Source organism: Denticeps clupeoides, unplaced genomic scaffold (assembly GCF_900700375.1).
Source record: "Denticeps clupeoides unplaced genomic scaffold, fDenClu1.1, whole genome shotgun sequence".
Classification (NCBI taxonomy): Eukaryota; Metazoa; Chordata; class Actinopteri; order Clupeiformes; family Denticipitidae; genus Denticeps; species Denticeps clupeoides.
This window is the reverse complement of record NW_021630096.1, coordinates 1-14,931: the sequence shown is the minus strand read 5'-3', so window position 1 is coordinate 14,931 and position 14,931 is coordinate 1. Positions and strand designations below refer to the sequence as shown.

The following is a 14,931-nucleotide window of genomic DNA, read 5'->3' as shown; positions in this document are numbered from 1 at the left end:
CTGGTAGTACTTGGATGGGAGACCTCCTGGGAATACAGGTCTTAACTGTCGAAAAACTTTTTAAATGAAGTTTTTTTGCATCGCTTTGTTAGTTTTTTTCTAAAGTAAATTAAGAGGTATTTTCCCTCTGTGAATATGTTTTCAAGCCTAGGTTGTTTAAAGTCCAAGATTTTCAAGCACAGATTGCTTACGGCCTTACCAGTCCAAGAATGCCCGGTCTCGTCTGATCTCGGAAGCTAAGAAGGCTTGGGCCTGGTTAGTACTTGGATGGGAGACCTCCTGGGAATACCAGGTGCTTTAACTGTTGACGAACTTTTTAAAATGAATTTTTTTTGCATCGCTTTGTTAGTTTTTTTCTAAAGTAAGTTAAGAGGTATTTTCACTCTGTGATTTGTTTTCAAGCCTAGGTTGTTTAAAGTCCAAGATTTTCAAGCAGAGATTGCTTACGGCCATACCAGCCCAAGAACGCCAGATCTCGTCTGATCTCGGAAGCTAAGAAGGCTTTGGCCTGGTTAGTACTTGATGGGAGACCTCCTGGGAATACCAGGTGCTGTAAGCTTTAACTGTTGAAAAACTTTTTAAAATGAAGTTTTTTTGCATCGCTTTGTTAGTTTTTTCTAAAGTAAGTTAAGAGGTATTTTCACTCTGTGATATGTTTTCAAGCCTAGGTTGTTTAAAGTCCAAGATTTTCAAGCAGAGATTGCTTACGGCCATACCAGCCCAAGAACGCCCGTCTCGTCTGATCTCGGAAGCTAAGAAGGCTTGGGCCTGGTTAGTACTTGGATGGGAGACCTCCTGGGAATACCAGGTGCTGTAAGCTTTAACTGTTGAAAAACTTTTTAAAATGAAGTTTTTTTGCATCGCTTTGTTAGTTTTTTTCTAAGTAAGTTAAGAGGTATTTTCACTCTGTGATATGTTTTCAAGCCTAGGTTGTTTAAAGTCCAAGATTTTCAAGCAGAGATTGCTTACGGCCATACCAGCCCAAGAACGCCCGGTCTCGTCGATCTCGGAAGCTAAGAAGGCTTGGGCCTGGTTAGTACTTGGATGGGAGACCTCCTGGGAATACCAGGTGCTGTAAGCTTTAACTGTTGAAAAACGTTTTAAATGAAGTTTTTTTGCATCGCTTTGTTAGTTTTTTCTAAAGTAAGTTAAGAGGTATTTTCACTCTGTGATATGTTTTCAAGCCTAGGTTGTTTAAAGTCCAAGATTTCAAGCAGAGATTGCTTACGGCCATACCAGCCCAAGAACGCCCGGTCTCGTCTGATCTCGGAAGCTAAGAAGGCTTGGGCCTGGTTAGTACTTGGATGGGAGACCTCCTGGGAATACCAGGTGCTTTAACTGTTGAAAAACTTTTTTAAATGAAGTTTTTTTGCATCGCTTTGTTAGTTTTTTTCTAAAGTAAGTTAAGAGGTATTTTCCCTCTGTGATATGTTTTCAAGCCTAGGTTGTTTAAAGTCCAAGATTTTCAAGCACAGATTGCTTACGGCCATACCAGTCCAAGAATGCCCGGTCTCGTCTGATCTCGGAAGCTAAGAAGGCTTGGGCCTGGTTAGTACTTGGATGGGAGACCTCCTGGGAATACCAGGTGCTTTAACTGTTGACAAACTTTTTAAAATGAAGTTTTTTTGCATTCGCTTTGTTAGTTTTTTTCTAAAGTAAGTTAAGAGGTATTTTCACTCTGTGATTTGTTTTCAAGCCTAGGTTGTTTAAAGTCCAAGATTTTCAAGCAGAGATTGCTTACGGCCATACCAGCCCAAGAACGCCCGAGTCTCGTCTGATCTCGGAAGCTAAGAAGGCTTGGGCCTGGTTAGTACTTGGATGGGAGACCTCCTGGGAATACCAGGTGCTGTAAGCTTTAACTGTTGAAAAACTTTTTAAAATGAAGTTTTTTTGCATCGCTTTGTTAGTTTTTTTCTAAAGTAAGTTAAGAGGTATTTTCACTCTGTGATATGTTTTCAAGCCTAGGTTGTTTAAAGTCCAAGATTTTCAAGCAGAGATTGCTTACGGCCATACCAGCCCAAGAACGCCAGGTCTCGTCTGATCTCGGAAGCTAAGAAGGCTTGGGCCTGGTTATACTTGGATGGGAGACCCTCCTGGGAATACCAGGTGCTGTAAGCTTTAACTGTTTGAAAAACTTTTTAAAATGAAGTTTTTTTGCATCGCTTTGTTAGTTTTTTTCTAAAGTAAGTTAAGAGGTATTTTCACTCTGTGATATGTTTTCAAGCCTAGGTTGTTTAAAGTCCAAGATTTTCAAGCAGAGATTGCTTACGGCCATACCAGCCCAAGAACGCCCGGTCCTCGTCTGATCTCGGAAGCTAAGAAGGCTTGGGCCTGGTTAGTACTTGGATGGGAGACCTCCTGGGAATACCAGGTGCTGTAAGCTTTAACTGTTGAAAAACTTTTTAAAATGAAGTTTTTTGCATCGCTTTGTTAGTTTTTTTCTAAAGTAAGTTAAGAGGTATTTTCACTCTGTGATATGTTTTCAAGCCTAGGTTGTTTAAAGTCCAAGATTTCAAGCAGAGATTGCTTACGGCCATACCAGCCCAAGAACGCCCGGTCTCGTCTGATCTCGAAGCTAAGAAGGCTTGGGCCTGGTTAGTACTTGGATGGGAGACCTCCTGGGAATACCAGGTGCTTTAACTGTTGAAAAACTTTTTTAAAATGAAGTTTTTTTGCATCGCTTTGTTAGTTTTTTTCTAAAGTAAGTTAAGAGGTATTTTCCCTCTGTGATATGTTTTCAAGCCTAGGTTGTTTAAAGTCCAAGATTTTCAAGCAGAGATTGCTTACGGCCATACCAGTCCAAGAACTGCCCGGTCTCGTCTGATCTCGGAAGCTAAGAAGGCTTGGGCCTGGTTAGTACTTGGATGGGAGACCTCCTGGGAATACCAGGTGCTTTAAACTGTTGAAAAACTTTTTAAAATGAAGTTTTTTTGCATCGCTTTGTTAGTTTTTTTCTAAAGTAAGTTAAGAGGTATTTTCACTCTGTGATATGTTTTCAAGCCTAGGTTGTTTAAAGTCCAAGATTTTCAAGCAGAGATTGCTTACGGCCATACCAGCCCAAGAACGCCCGGTCTCGTCTGATCTCGGAAGCTAAGAAGGCTTGGGCCTGGTTAGTACTTGGATGGGAGACCTCCTGGGAATACCAGGTGCTGTAAGCTTTAACTGTTGAAAAACTTTTTAAAATGAAGTTTTTTTGCATCGCTTTGTTAGTTTTTTTCTAAAGTAAGTTAAGAGGTATTTTCACTCTGTGATATGTTTTCAAGCCTAGGTTGTTTAAAGTCCAAGATTTTCAAGCAGAGATTGCTTACGGCCATACCAGCCCAAGAACGCCCGGTCTCGTCTGATCTCGGAAGCTAAGAAGGCTTGGGCCTGGTTAGTACTTGGATGGGAGACCTCCTGGGAATACCAGGTGCTGTAAGCTTTAACTGTTGAAAAACTTTTTAAAATGAAGTTTTTTTGCATCGCTTTGTTAGTTTTTTTCTAAAGTAAGTTAAGAGGTATTTTCACTCTGTGATATGTTTTCAAGCCTAGGTTGTTTAAAGTCCAAGATTTTCAAGCAGAGATTGCTTACGGCCATACCAGCCCAAGAACGCCAGTCTCGTCTGATCTCGGAAGCTAAGAAGGCTTGGGCCTGGTTAGTACTTGGATGGGAGACCTCCTGGGAATACCAGGTGCTGTAAGCTTTAACTGTTGAAAAACTTTTTAAAATGAACGTTTTTTGCATCGCTTTGTTAGTTTTTTTCTAAAGTAAGTTAAGAGGTATTTTCACTCTGTGATATGTTTTCAAGCCTAGGTTGTTTAAAGTCCAAGATTTTCAAGCAGAGATTGCTTACGGCCATACCAGCCCAAGAACTGCCCGGTCTCGTCCTGATCTCGGAAGCTAAGAAGGCTTGGGCCTGGTTAGTACTTGGATGGGAGACCTCCTGGGAATACCAGGTGCTGTAAGCTTTAACTGTTGAAAAACGTTTTAAAATGAAGTTTTTTGCATCGCTTTGTTAGTTTTTTTCTAAAGTAAGTTAAGAGGTATTTTCACTCTGTGATATGTTTTCAAGCCTAGGTTGTTTAAAGTCCAAGATTTCAAGCAGAGATTGCTTACGGCCATACCAGCCCAAGAACGCCCGGTCTCGTCTGATCTCGGAAGCTAAGAAGGCTTGGGCCTGGTTAGTACTTGGATGGGAGACCTCCTGGGAATACCAGGTGCTTTAACTGTTGAAAAACTTTTTAAATGAAGTTTTTTTGCATCGCTTTGTTAGTTTTTTTCTAAAGTAAGTTAAGAGGTATTTTCCCTCTGTGATATGTTTTCAAGCCTAGGTTGTTTAAAGTCCAAGATTTTCAAGCACAGATTGCTTACGGCCATACCAGTCCAAGAACGCCCGGTCTCGTCTGATCTCGGAAGCTAAGAAGGCTTGGGCCTGGTTAGTACTTGGATGGGAGACCTCCTGGGAATACCAGGTGCTTTAACTGTTGACAAACTTTTTAAAATGAAGTTTTTTTGCATCGCTTTGTTAGTTTTTTTCTAAAGTAAGTTAAGAGGTATTTTCACTCTGTGATTTGTTTTCAAGCCTAGGTTGTTTAAAGTCCAAGATTTTCAAGCAGAGATTGCTTACGGCCATACCAGCCCAAGAACGCCCGGTCTCGTCTGATCTCGGAAGCTAAGAAGGCTTGGCCTGGTTAGTACTTGGATGGGAGACCTCCTGGGAATACCAGGTGCTGTAAGCTTTAACTGTTGAAAAACTTTTTAAAATGAAGTTTTTTTGCATCGCTTTGTTAGTTTTTTTCTAAAGTAAGTTAAGAGGTATTTTCACTCTGTGATATGTTTTCAAGCCTAGGTTGTTTAAAGTCCAAGATTTCCAAGCAGAGATTGCTTACGGCCATACCAGCCCAAGAACGCCAGATCTCGTCTGATCTCGGAAGCTAAGAAGGCTTTGGCCTGGTTAATACTTGGATGGGAGACCTCCTGGGAATACCAGGTGCTGTAAGCTTTAACTGTTGAAAAACTTTTTAAAATGAAGTTTTTTTGCATCGCTTTGTTAGTTTTTTTCTAAAGTAAGTTAAGAGGTATTTTCACTCTGTGATATGTTTTCAAGCCTAGGTTGTTTAAAGTCCAAGATTTTCAAGCAGAGATTGCTTACGGCCATACCAGCCCAAGAACGCCCGGTCTCGTCTGATCTCGGAAGCTAAGAAGGCTTGGGCCTGGTTAGTACTTGGATGGGAGACCTCCTGGGAATACCAGGTACTGTAAGCTTTAACTGTTGAAAAACTTTTTAAAATGAAGTTTTTTTGCATCGCTTTGTTAGTTTTTTTCTAAAGTAAGTTAAGAGGTATTTTCACTCTGTGATATGTTTTCAAGCCTAGGTTGTTTAAAGTCCAAGATTTTCAAGCAGAGATTGCTTACGGCCATACCAGCCCAAGAACGCCCGGTCTCGTCTGATCTCGGAAGCTAAGAAGGCTTGGGCCTGGTTAGTACTTGGATGGGAGACCTCCTGGGAATACCAGGTGCTGTAAGCTTTAACTGTTGAAAAACTTTTTAAAATGAAGTTTTTTTGCATCGCTTTGTTAGTTTTTTTCTAAAGTAAGTTAAGAGGTATTTTCACTCTGTGATATGTTTTCAAGCCTAGGTTGTTTAAAGTCCAAGATTTTCAAGCAGAGATTGCTTACGGCCATACCAGCCCAAGAACGCCCGTCTCGTCTGATCTCGGAAGCTAAGAAGGCTTGGGCCTGGTTAGTACTTGGATGGGAGACCTCCTGGGAATACCAGGTGCTGTAAGCTTTAACTGTTGAAAAACTTTTTAAAATGAAGTTTTTTTGCATCGCTTTGTTAGTTTTTTTCTAAAGTAAGTTAAGAGGTATTTTCACTCTGTGATATGTTTTCAAGCCTAGGTTGTTTAAAGTCCAAGATTTTCAAGCAGAGATTGCTTACGGCCATACCAGCCCAAGAACGCCCGGTCTCGTCTGATCTCGGAAGCTAAGAAGGCTTGGGCCTGGTTAGTACTTGGATGGGAGACCTCCTGGGAATACCAGGTGCTGTAAGCTTTAACTGTTGAAAAACTTTTTAAAATGAAGTTTTTTTGCATCGCTTTGTTAGTTTTTTTCTAAAGTAAGTTAAGAGGTATTTTCACTCTGTGATATGTTTTCAAGCCTAGGTTGTTTAAAGTCCAAGATTTCAAGCAGAGATTGCTTACGGCCATACCAGCCCAAGAACGCCCGGTCTCGTCTGATCTCGGAAGCTAAGAAGGCTTGGGCCTGGTTAGTACTTGGATGGGAGACCTCCTGGGAATACCAGGTGCTTTAACTGTTGAAAAACTTTTTTAAATGAAGTTTTTTTGCATCGCTTTGTTAGTTTTTTTCTAAAGTAAGTTAAGAGGTATTTTCCCTCTGTGATATGTTTTCAAGCCTAGGTTGTTTAAAGTCCAAGATTTTCAAGCACAGATTGCTTACGGCCATACCAGTCCAAGAATGCCCGGTCTCGTCTGATCTCGGAAGCTAAGAAGGCTTGGGCCTGGTTATTACTTGGATGGGAGACCTCCTGGGAATACCAGGTGCTTTAACTGTTGACAAACTTTTTAAAATGAAGTTTTTTTGCATTCGCTTTGTTAGTTTTTTTCTAAAGTAAGTTAAGAGGTATTTTCACTCTGTGATATGTTTTCAAGCCTAGGTTGTTTAAAGTCCAAGATTTTCAAGCAGAGATTGCTTACGGCCATACCAGCCCAAGAACGCCCGATCTCGTCTGATCTCGGAAGCTAAGAAGGCTTGGGCCTGGTTATACTTGGATGGGAGACCTCCTGGGAATACCAGGTGCTGTAAGCTTTAACTGTTGAAAAACTTTTTAAAATGAAGTTTTTTTGCATCGCTTTGTTAGTTTTTTTCTAAAGTAAGTTAAGAGGTATTTTCACTCTGTGATATGTTTTCAAGCCTAGGTTGTTTAAAGTCCAAGATTTCCAAGCAGAGATTGCTTACGGCCATACCAGCCCAAGAACGCCAGATCTCGTCTGATCTCGGAAGCTAAGAAGGCTTTGGCTTTGTTAATACTTGGATGGGAGACCTCCTGGGAATACCAGGTGCTGTAAGCTTTAACTGTTGAAAAACTTTTTAAAATGAACTTTTTTGCATCGCTTTTTTAGTTTTTTTCTAAAGTAAGTTAAGAGGTATTTTCACTCTGTGATATGTTTTCAAGCCTAGGTTGTTTAAAGTCCAAGATTTTCAAGCAGAGATTGCTTACGGCCATACCAGCCCAAGAACGCCCGGTCTCGTCTGATCTCGGAAGCTAAGAAGGCTTGGGCCTGGTTAGTACTTAGATGGGAGACTTCCTGGGAATACCAGGTACTGTAAGCTTTAACTGTTGAAAAACTTTTTAAAATGAACTTTTTTTGCATCGCTTTGTTAGTTTTTTTCTAAAGTAAGTTAAGAGGTATTTTCACTCTGTGATATGTTTTCAAGCCTAGGTTGTTTAAAGTCCAAGATTTTCAAGCAGAGATTGCTTACGGCCATACCAGCCCAAGAACGCCCGGTCTCGTCTGATCTCGAAAGCTAAGAAGGCTTGGGCCTGGTTAGTACTTGGATGGGAGACCTCCTGGGAATACCAGGTGCTTTAACTGTCGAAAAACTTTTTTAAATGAAGTTTTTTTGCATCGCTTTGTTAGTTTTTTTCTAAAGTAAATTAAGAGGTATTTTCCCTCTGTGATATGTTTTCAAGCCTAGGTTGTTTAAAGTCCAAGATTTTCAAGCACAGATTGCTTACGGCCATACCAGTCCAAGAATGCCCGGTCTCGTCTGATCTCGGAAGCTAAGAAGGCTTGGGCCTGGTTAGTACTTGGATGGGAGACCTCCTGGGAATACCAGGTGCTTTAACTGTTGACGAACTTTTTAAAATGAAGTTTTTTTGCATCACTTTGTTAGTTTTTTTCTAAAGTAAGTTAAGAGGTATTTTCACTCTGTGATTTGTTTTCAAGCCTAGGTTGTTTAAAGTCCAAGATTTTCAAGCAGAGATTGCTTACGGCCATACCAGCCCAAGAACGCCAGATCTCGTCTGATCACGGAAGCTAAGAAGGCTTTGGCCTGGTTAATACTTGGATGGGAGACCTCCTGGGAATACCAGGTGCTGTAAGCTTTAACTGTTGAAAAACTTTTTAAAATGAAGTTTTTTTGCATCGCTTTGTTAGTTTTTTTCTAAAGTAAGTTAAGAGGTATTTTCACTCTGTGATATGTTTTCAAGCCTAGGTTGTTTAAAGTCCAAGATTTTCAAGCAGAGATTGCTTACGGCCATACCAGCCCAAGAACGCCAGTCTCGTCTGATCTCGGAAGCTAAGAAGGCTTGGGCCTGGTTAGTACTTGGATGGGAGACCTCCTGGGAATTCCAGGTACTGTAAGCTTTAACTGTTGAAAAACTTTTTAAAATGAACTTTTTTTGCATCGCTTTGTTAGTTTTTTTCTAAAGTAAGTTAAGAGGTATTTTCACTCTGTGATATGTTTTCAAGCCTAGGTTGTTTAAAGTCCAAGATTTTCAAGCAGAGATTGCTTACGGCCATACCAGCCCAAGAATGCCAGATCTCGTCCGATCTCGGAAGCTAAGAAGGCTTGGGCCTGGTTAGTACTTGAATGGGAGACCTCCTGGGAATACCAGGTGCTGTAAGCTTTAACTGTTGAAAAACGTTTTAAAATGAAGTTTTTTTGCATCGCTTTGTTAGTTTTTTTCTAAAGTAAGTTAAGAGGTATTTTCACTCTGTGATATGTTTTCAAGCCTAGGTTGTTTAAAGTCCAAGATTTCAAGCAGAGATTGCTTACGGCCATACCAGCCCAAGAACGCCCGGTCTCGTCTGATCTCGGAAGCTAAGAAGGCTTGGGCATGGTTAGTACTTGGATGGGAGACCTCCTGGGAATACCAGGTGCTTTAACTGTTGAAAAACTTTTTAAATGAAGTTTTTTTGCATCGCTTTGTTAGTTTTTTTCTAAAGTAAGTTAAGAGGTATTTTCCCTCTGTGATATGTTTTCAAGCCTAGGTTGTTTAAAGTCCAAGATTTTCAAGCACAGATTGCTTACGGCCATACCAGTCCAAGAATGCCCGGTCTCGTCTGATCTCGGAAGCTAAGAAGGCTTGGGCCTGGTTATTACTTGGATGGGAGACCTCCTGGGAATACCAGGTGCTTTAACTGTTGACAAACTTTTTAAAATGAAGTTTTTTTTGCTTCGCTTTGTTAGTTTTTTTCTAAAGTAAGTTAAGAGGTATTTTCACTCTGTGATTTGTTTTCAAGCCTAGGTTGTTTAAAGTCCAAGATTTTCAAGCAGAGATTGCTTACGGCCATACCAGCCCAAGAACGCCCGGTCTCGTCTGATCTCGGAAGCTAAGAAGGCTTGGGCCTGGTTAGTACTTGGATGGGAGAGCTCCTGGGAATACCAGGTGCTGTAAGCTTTAACTGTTGAAAAACTTTTTAAAATGAAGTTTTTTTGCATCGCTTTGTTAGTTTTTTTCTAAAGTAAGTTAAGAGGTATTTTCACTCTGTGATATGTTTTCAAGCCTAGGTTGTTTAAAGTCCAAGATTTCAAGCAGAGATTGCTTACGGCCATACCAGCCCAAGAACGCCCGGTCTCGTCTGATCTCGGAAGCTAAGAAGGCTTGGCCTGGTTAGTACTTGGATGGGAGACCTCCTGGGAATACCAGGTGCTGTAAGCTTTAACTGTTGAAAACTTTTTAAAATGAAGTTTTTTTTGCATCGCTTTGTTAGTTTTTTTCTAAAGTAAGTTAAGAGGTATTTTCACTCTGTGATATGTTTTCAAGCCTAGGTTGTTTAAAGTCCAAGATTTTCAAGCAGAGATTGCTTACGGCCATACCAGCCCAAGAATGCCAGATCTCGTCTGATCTCGGAAGCTAAGAAGGCTTTGGCCTGGTTAGTACTTGGATGGGAGACCTCCTGGGAATACCAGGTGCTGTAAGCTTTAACTGTTGAAAAACTTTTTAAAATGAAGTTTTTTTGCATCGCTTTGTTAGTTTTTTTCTAAAGTAAGTTAAGAGGTATTTTCACTCTGTGATATGTTTTCAAGCCTAGGTTGTTTAAAGTCCAAGATTTTCAAGCAGAGATTGCTTACGGCCATACCAGCCCAAGAACGCCCGGTCTCGTCTGATCTCGGAAGCTAAGAAGGCTTGGGCCTGGTTAGTACTTGGATGGGAGACCTCCTGGGAATACCAGGTACTGTAAGCTTTAACTGTTGAAAACTTTTTAAAATGAAGTTTTTTTGCATCGCTTTGTTAGTTTTTTTCTAAAGTAAGTTAAGAGGTATTTTCACTCTGTGATATGTTTTCAAGCCTAGGTTGTTTAAAGTCCAAGATTTTCAAGCAGAGATTGCTTACGGCCATACCAGCCCAAGAATGCCCGGTCTCGTCTGATCTCGGAAGCTAAGAAGGCTTGGGCCTGGTTAGTACTTGGATGGGAGACCTCCTGGGAATACCAGGTGCTGTAAGCTTTAACTGTTGAAAAACTTTTTAAAATGAAGTTTTTTTGCATCGCTTTGTTAGTTTTTTTCTAAAGTAAGTTAAGAGGTATTTTCACTCTGTGATATGTTTTCAAGCCTAGGTTGTTTAAAGTCCAAGATTTTCAAGCAGAGATTGCTTACGGCCATACCAGCCCAAGAACGCCCGGTCTCGTCTGATCTCGAAGCTAAGAAGGCTTGGGCCTGGTTAGTACTTGGATGGGAGACCTCCTGGGAATACCAGGTGCTGTAAGCTTTAACTGTTGAAAACTTTTTAAAATGAAGTTTTTTTGCATCGCTTTGTTAGTTTTTTTCTAAAGTAAGTTAAGAGGTATTTTCACTCTGTGATATGTTTTCAAGCCTAGGTTGTTTAAAGTCCAAGATTTTCAAGCAGAGATTGCTTACGGCCATACCAGCCCAAGAACGCCCGGTCTCGTCTGATCTCGGAAGCTAAGAAGGCTTGGGCCTGGTTAGTACTTGGATGGGAGACCTCCTGGGAATACCAGGTGCTGTAAGCTTTAACTGTTGAAAAACTTTTTAAAATGAAGTTTTTTTGCATCGCTTTGTTAGTTTTTTTTCTAAAGTAAGTTAAGAGGTATTTTCACTCTGTGATATGTTTTCAAGCCTAGGTTGTTTAAAGTCCAAGATTTTCAAGCAGAGATTGCTTACGGCCATACCAGCCCAAGAACGCCCGGTCTCGTCTGATCTCGGAAGCTAAGAAGGCTTGGGCCTGGTTAGTACTTGGATGGGAGACCTCCTGGGAATTACCAGGTGCTGTAAGCTTTAACTGTTGAAAACTTTTTAAAATGAAGTTTTTTTGCATCGCTTTGTTAGTTTTTTTCTAAAGTAAGTTAAGAGGTATTTTCACTCTGTGATATGTTTTCAAGCCTAGGTTGTTTAAAGTCCAAGATTTTCAAGCAGAGATTGCTTACGGCCATACCAGCCCAAGAACGCCCGGTCTCGTCTGATCTCGAAGCTAAGAAGGCTTGGGCCTGGTTAGTACTTGGATGGGAGACCTCCTGGGAATACCAGGTGCTGTAAGCTTTAAACTGTTGAAAAACTTTTTAAAATGAAGTTTTTTTGCATCGCTTTGTTAGTTTTTTTCTAAAGTAAGTTAAGAGGTATTTTCACTCTGTGATATGTTTTCAAGCCTAGGTTGTTTAAAGTCCAAGATTTTCAAGCAGAGATTGCTTACGGCCATACCAGCCCAAGAACGCCCCGGTCTCGTCTGATCTCGGAAGCTAAGAAGGCTTGGGCCTGGTTAGTACTTGGATGGGAGACCTCCTGGGAATACCAGGTGCTTTAACTGTCACTAAGTCACTTTCCGACTTAGTTTTTTTTTTTGACTTTGTCATTTTTTCAGCTTTTTTGACTCTCGACTTAGAAAATGTTTTGGACTTTGCGATTTTTTTTACTTTTTCACTTTCCGACTTAGTTTTTTTTTTGTACTTTGTCATTTTTTTTACTTTTAACCCCTCAGCTCTACCTATACACTGCTGAGAACCAGAGAGGCCGGGCTCTCACTTCTTCCCCGATTTAGGTGCTCTCTGGTCGATCAGTAGACTGACTGACCTCAGCCTTGGAGGTCCCCCTCGGCACGCTGGGTAATTTTTTGGACTTTGTCATTTTTTCAGCTTTTTGACTCCCGACTTTGCTTTTTAATGCTTTTTAACTATTTTTACAGGTTTTCACATTACGGACTATGACTATTTTTTACTATAATGACATTTTTCAAGCTTTTCCCATTTATGGAAGCCCAAGACACATTTCTTATTTTTAATAAAAAAAAAGGCCCCAGACAAAATTGACCAAGCCCAAAAACATAAGACATATAGCATTGACCGAGCAGTGTGCTTGTTTTCTACGTTAATAATAAGAGGCGCATGTGGCGAAAACATTTCTGGTAATTTCAGATACTTTTCTTGTTATAATGACACAAAGGGTACATCTCTCCGGTTCATTTTGACAATAAGAAAAGTGTGCTGTGCCCCGATTAGCAGAACATGGTTGATATGACAGAAAAAGGAAGGGTTTTTGTGGGATGAAAAAAAAAATAAGAAAGCCGATTGTCTGACTGTCACTTCACACCTTGCCCCAGGGGGTGAGCCTTCATTAGGCTAAGCACTTCACACCTTGCTTGCCACAGGGGGCCTAAGCATGCACATTGAGTTGTCAAAAGGAGAAAACACCACTTTTTATAAAAAAAAAGACACAACAATTGATATAGGTTTCCTTTTTTTTATTTTTTGATTGCATACATTTTATGAGACTTCTGACATTATGTACGGTCATTTGGTTTGTTTTGCACTGCTTCAACACGTCCGGGTTGCTCAAAAGAATCGAATGGACCTAGAAGCAAAACAAAAAATCATAAAAAAAAAAAATCATCATTCACTATGAACTTTTATTTCAGAAAATGCAAACCATACTTGCCTTTGCCTGATTGAGGCCACCAGCATGGTCCTGAAACAGTTGCCAGATTGTATTTTTAAACTCGTGAGTGTACTGCATAGCGCGTCTGAGTCCTTGAACCTAAATTTAATAAAAGAAAAGAAAGAGACATTTCTCCTGATGATTCCACATGCACATTGGTATACTGCTCATCGCCTACCGGAGGTCTTTGCCTGGGTAGTGGACTCATACAGACAGGTGAGGAATTAAGGCCTTCTGTTTGGCAAAGTGTGGACTCCTCGTTGTCCTGAACTCTGGGCTTAAAAATGACAAAAGGACAATTTAGGCATAACAAATTACATTTTTACAGCATTTATCAGTTTCTTACAGGTGTATGGGGATGCTGTGGGCCCACAAGGGGAGACTCTCTTTCGTCACGCTCCTCACAATCTTCTTCCTCCTCCTCCTCCTCCTCCTCCTGCTCCTCGTTGAGGTCCACGTTATTGCAGGAATGCCCACGGTCACCTGGCGTGGCACCCCCAAGGCCCAGTGCAGAGCGCAGTTTGAGACGAGCGGCATGTGCCTCGATCACGGACCGTTCTCCAACGTAATATCGGTTCGCCACCTCCTCCGAGTGGCACATAAGGTTTGTGACATCCCGCCGTTCGTCTGTCGGCAGGTTACGCTCCACCTTTTCACATTAAGGAATTAAACGTTAGCACATTTGTCATTCCTAAGGATCCTAAGCCTGACAATGCCATGTTCACATCAGCTCACACAGGTTGCAACAGCGCTTCGGATGGAGGTCACCGAAATGTTTCGAGGTGAAGAAAAAAGTCGGCACCTCTTCCGTGTAGCCTGGCAGCGTGGGTCTCAGATCAAAGAACTTTTTCAGCCAGGCCATCTCTGATGAAGACAATGGGATTGCAATCCCAAAGGCTGCTGCAGTCTTGTGATCCTTCACCTAAATGTGGAAAGGCAATCGATTCATTGTTGCATGTTGGTAAATAATTAAAGAGCTTGTTTTGCATTCCTAGTCCCAAAATGAATCACACACACACACACGTTTATGACGTATCTCCCGTCGTGCTCGTCAGCATCCTGGAACTCGCGAACGGTCATGTTCGAAACCACAGCACTCCGGTGACCAGTAGTGGCGTATAAATACGTGGATATATACCCAAGACATGACCTCAGCGAATCCGAATTGCTGTTGTGCGCCAGGTAATCTGCAAAGCACGAAAAAAAATGTTAATATTATAACTATTATAATAAAAAAAAATAAATAAAAAAAAAGGAATTAGAAGCAACAACGTACCCAAAGCCTTGGGGATTCGCTCTGATGTGTTCTGGACCAGTTGTTCTAAAGTGCTCTGTTTCAACATTTTCTTGGATTTTTCATGACGCACCTCCAGCCTTTGATGCTTCACCTCAGTGAGTAATGTGTCACTCAACCGCCTCAATGCAACAGAAACGGCCCGCAAACTGTTGCTTCCAATTTTTGTACCACGCGGGCGGTCAAGGGTCAAATAACTGATGAATTTTGACACGTCGCCCAGGTAAACCTTCACAGTGGTGGCCCTAAATCGGCTCGAAAGGTTTGAGACCCAGCTGGTAAGAAAGAGAAATGAATTTCAATAAGTATTGCTTAATGATGTGAGTGATAATAGCATAAATACACACACACACATAATTAATTAAAATGTACCTATAAATCTTTGTGTGGTTCGTTAGAAAGCTCAGGTTCAGAGTTGGAGGAGACATCTTTCCCCACATGTGTTGAAGAAAATTTTGGACATGGCGCACCTGCTGGGCTGCGTTCGATTCAGATTTTGCTGACGTACGCAGACCAAGCAGATGGGCCCTGTACTGCTCCAGGAGTTTATCTTTAAAAAGAACACCACAAAGTTATTGCAAAGACATCAAATGCATACATACATTTGCTCATTTAATACATCAGAATATACATTTACCCAAGGTTGATGAGCAGGGCTCTGGCTGCACTTCCTTCTCACCCTTATTGTCCTCCAGTCGTCTGACCTGCTCCTGCAGCATTTGGACTGACTCTCATGTCAGTGT

At 41.1% G+C, this 14,931-nt stretch overlaps 24 non-coding genes and 21 pseudogenes across 24 annotated transcripts; all 45 read left to right on the top strand.

Annotated features, from left to right (window-relative positions):
- Positions 1-185: 185 nt before the first annotated feature.
- Positions 186-304, top strand: LOC114783476 (uncharacterized; annotated as a pseudogene).
- Positions 305-441: 137 nt separating this feature from the next.
- On the top strand, positions 442-559 carry LOC114783459 (uncharacterized; annotated as a pseudogene).
- A 143-nt stretch (positions 560-702) lies between these two features.
- LOC114783450 (5S ribosomal RNA) lies at positions 703-820 on the top strand. Its single transcript, XR_003748491.1, has one exon. It is a non-coding gene; the product is annotated as a 5S ribosomal RNA (ribosomal RNA).
- Positions 821-963: 143 nt separating this feature from the next.
- On the top strand, positions 964-1,081 carry LOC114783447 (5S ribosomal RNA). The gene has a single exon (XR_003748488.1). It is a non-coding gene; the product is annotated as a 5S ribosomal RNA (ribosomal RNA).
- Positions 1,082-1,222: 141 nt separating this feature from the next.
- On the top strand, positions 1,223-1,341 carry LOC114783462 (uncharacterized; annotated as a pseudogene).
- Positions 1,342-1,478: 137 nt separating this feature from the next.
- LOC114783472 (uncharacterized) lies at positions 1,479-1,597 on the top strand (annotated as a pseudogene).
- A 138-nt stretch (positions 1,598-1,735) lies between these two features.
- LOC114783438 (5S ribosomal RNA) lies at positions 1,736-1,855 on the top strand. Its single transcript, XR_003748480.1, has one exon. It is a non-coding gene; the product is annotated as a 5S ribosomal RNA (ribosomal RNA).
- Positions 1,856-1,999: 144 nt separating this feature from the next.
- LOC114783470 (uncharacterized) lies at positions 2,000-2,118 on the top strand (annotated as a pseudogene).
- A 145-nt stretch (positions 2,119-2,263) lies between these two features.
- On the top strand, positions 2,264-2,383 carry LOC114783442 (5S ribosomal RNA). Its single transcript, XR_003748484.1, has one exon. It is a non-coding gene; the product is annotated as a 5S ribosomal RNA (ribosomal RNA).
- Positions 2,384-2,525: 142 nt separating this feature from the next.
- LOC114783479 (uncharacterized) lies at positions 2,526-2,643 on the top strand (annotated as a pseudogene).
- Positions 2,644-2,781: 138 nt separating this feature from the next.
- LOC114783465 (uncharacterized) lies at positions 2,782-2,901 on the top strand (annotated as a pseudogene).
- Positions 2,902-3,039: 138 nt separating this feature from the next.
- Positions 3,040-3,158, top strand: LOC114783480 (5S ribosomal RNA). Its single transcript, XR_003748499.1, has one exon. It is a non-coding gene; the product is annotated as a 5S ribosomal RNA (ribosomal RNA).
- A 144-nt stretch (positions 3,159-3,302) lies between these two features.
- LOC114783468 (5S ribosomal RNA) lies at positions 3,303-3,421 on the top strand. Its single transcript, XR_003748498.1, has one exon. It is a non-coding gene; the product is annotated as a 5S ribosomal RNA (ribosomal RNA).
- A 144-nt stretch (positions 3,422-3,565) lies between these two features.
- Positions 3,566-3,683, top strand: LOC114783458 (uncharacterized; annotated as a pseudogene).
- Positions 3,684-3,827: 144 nt separating this feature from the next.
- LOC114783444 (5S ribosomal RNA) lies at positions 3,828-3,948 on the top strand. The gene has a single exon (XR_003748485.1). It is a non-coding gene; the product is annotated as a 5S ribosomal RNA (ribosomal RNA).
- Positions 3,949-4,090: 142 nt separating this feature from the next.
- LOC114783461 (uncharacterized) lies at positions 4,091-4,209 on the top strand (annotated as a pseudogene).
- Positions 4,210-4,345: 136 nt separating this feature from the next.
- LOC114783464 (uncharacterized) lies at positions 4,346-4,464 on the top strand (annotated as a pseudogene).
- A 137-nt stretch (positions 4,465-4,601) lies between these two features.
- Positions 4,602-4,719, top strand: LOC114783452 (5S ribosomal RNA). Its single transcript, XR_003748493.1, has one exon. It is a non-coding gene; the product is annotated as a 5S ribosomal RNA (ribosomal RNA).
- A 144-nt stretch (positions 4,720-4,863) lies between these two features.
- Positions 4,864-4,982, top strand: LOC114783456 (uncharacterized; annotated as a pseudogene).
- Positions 4,983-5,126: 144 nt separating this feature from the next.
- On the top strand, positions 5,127-5,245 carry LOC114783437 (5S ribosomal RNA). The gene has a single exon (XR_003748479.1). It is a non-coding gene; the product is annotated as a 5S ribosomal RNA (ribosomal RNA).
- Positions 5,246-5,389: 144 nt separating this feature from the next.
- LOC114783457 (5S ribosomal RNA) lies at positions 5,390-5,508 on the top strand. The gene has a single exon (XR_003748497.1). It is a non-coding gene; the product is annotated as a 5S ribosomal RNA (ribosomal RNA).
- A 144-nt stretch (positions 5,509-5,652) lies between these two features.
- Positions 5,653-5,770, top strand: LOC114783449 (5S ribosomal RNA). Its single transcript, XR_003748490.1, has one exon. It is a non-coding gene; the product is annotated as a 5S ribosomal RNA (ribosomal RNA).
- A 144-nt stretch (positions 5,771-5,914) lies between these two features.
- Positions 5,915-6,033, top strand: LOC114783446 (5S ribosomal RNA). Its single transcript, XR_003748487.1, has one exon. It is a non-coding gene; the product is annotated as a 5S ribosomal RNA (ribosomal RNA).
- Positions 6,034-6,176: 143 nt separating this feature from the next.
- Positions 6,177-6,295, top strand: LOC114783460 (uncharacterized; annotated as a pseudogene).
- A 137-nt stretch (positions 6,296-6,432) lies between these two features.
- Positions 6,433-6,551, top strand: LOC114783478 (uncharacterized; annotated as a pseudogene).
- A 138-nt stretch (positions 6,552-6,689) lies between these two features.
- Positions 6,690-6,807, top strand: LOC114783440 (5S ribosomal RNA). Its single transcript, XR_003748482.1, has one exon. It is a non-coding gene; the product is annotated as a 5S ribosomal RNA (ribosomal RNA).
- A 144-nt stretch (positions 6,808-6,951) lies between these two features.
- On the top strand, positions 6,952-7,070 carry LOC114783475 (uncharacterized; annotated as a pseudogene).
- A 143-nt stretch (positions 7,071-7,213) lies between these two features.
- Positions 7,214-7,332, top strand: LOC114783448 (5S ribosomal RNA). The gene has a single exon (XR_003748489.1). It is a non-coding gene; the product is annotated as a 5S ribosomal RNA (ribosomal RNA).
- Positions 7,333-7,476: 144 nt separating this feature from the next.
- Positions 7,477-7,595, top strand: LOC114783466 (uncharacterized; annotated as a pseudogene).
- A 137-nt stretch (positions 7,596-7,732) lies between these two features.
- Positions 7,733-7,851, top strand: LOC114783471 (uncharacterized; annotated as a pseudogene).
- A 137-nt stretch (positions 7,852-7,988) lies between these two features.
- Positions 7,989-8,107, top strand: LOC114783467 (uncharacterized; annotated as a pseudogene).
- A 144-nt stretch (positions 8,108-8,251) lies between these two features.
- On the top strand, positions 8,252-8,369 carry LOC114783463 (uncharacterized; annotated as a pseudogene).
- Positions 8,370-8,513: 144 nt separating this feature from the next.
- LOC114783441 (5S ribosomal RNA) lies at positions 8,514-8,632 on the top strand. The gene has a single exon (XR_003748483.1). It is a non-coding gene; the product is annotated as a 5S ribosomal RNA (ribosomal RNA).
- Positions 8,633-8,775: 143 nt separating this feature from the next.
- On the top strand, positions 8,776-8,894 carry LOC114783474 (uncharacterized; annotated as a pseudogene).
- Positions 8,895-9,030: 136 nt separating this feature from the next.
- LOC114783477 (uncharacterized) lies at positions 9,031-9,149 on the top strand (annotated as a pseudogene).
- A 138-nt stretch (positions 9,150-9,287) lies between these two features.
- Positions 9,288-9,406, top strand: LOC114783445 (5S ribosomal RNA). Its single transcript, XR_003748486.1, has one exon. It is a non-coding gene; the product is annotated as a 5S ribosomal RNA (ribosomal RNA).
- Positions 9,407-9,549: 143 nt separating this feature from the next.
- On the top strand, positions 9,550-9,667 carry LOC114783451 (5S ribosomal RNA). Its single transcript, XR_003748492.1, has one exon. It is a non-coding gene; the product is annotated as a 5S ribosomal RNA (ribosomal RNA).
- A 144-nt stretch (positions 9,668-9,811) lies between these two features.
- Positions 9,812-9,930, top strand: LOC114783453 (5S ribosomal RNA). Its single transcript, XR_003748494.1, has one exon. It is a non-coding gene; the product is annotated as a 5S ribosomal RNA (ribosomal RNA).
- A 144-nt stretch (positions 9,931-10,074) lies between these two features.
- LOC114783436 (5S ribosomal RNA) lies at positions 10,075-10,193 on the top strand. Its single transcript, XR_003748478.1, has one exon. It is a non-coding gene; the product is annotated as a 5S ribosomal RNA (ribosomal RNA).
- Positions 10,194-10,336: 143 nt separating this feature from the next.
- Positions 10,337-10,455, top strand: LOC114783435 (5S ribosomal RNA). The gene has a single exon (XR_003748477.1). It is a non-coding gene; the product is annotated as a 5S ribosomal RNA (ribosomal RNA).
- A 144-nt stretch (positions 10,456-10,599) lies between these two features.
- On the top strand, positions 10,600-10,717 carry LOC114783455 (5S ribosomal RNA). The gene has a single exon (XR_003748496.1). It is a non-coding gene; the product is annotated as a 5S ribosomal RNA (ribosomal RNA).
- A 143-nt stretch (positions 10,718-10,860) lies between these two features.
- Positions 10,861-10,979, top strand: LOC114783434 (5S ribosomal RNA). The gene has a single exon (XR_003748476.1). It is a non-coding gene; the product is annotated as a 5S ribosomal RNA (ribosomal RNA).
- Positions 10,980-11,124: 145 nt separating this feature from the next.
- Positions 11,125-11,244, top strand: LOC114783439 (5S ribosomal RNA). Its single transcript, XR_003748481.1, has one exon. It is a non-coding gene; the product is annotated as a 5S ribosomal RNA (ribosomal RNA).
- Positions 11,245-11,387: 143 nt separating this feature from the next.
- LOC114783454 (5S ribosomal RNA) lies at positions 11,388-11,505 on the top strand. The gene has a single exon (XR_003748495.1). It is a non-coding gene; the product is annotated as a 5S ribosomal RNA (ribosomal RNA).
- Positions 11,506-11,650: 145 nt separating this feature from the next.
- LOC114783473 (uncharacterized) lies at positions 11,651-11,770 on the top strand (annotated as a pseudogene).
- Positions 11,771-14,931: the final 3,161 nt, after the last annotated feature.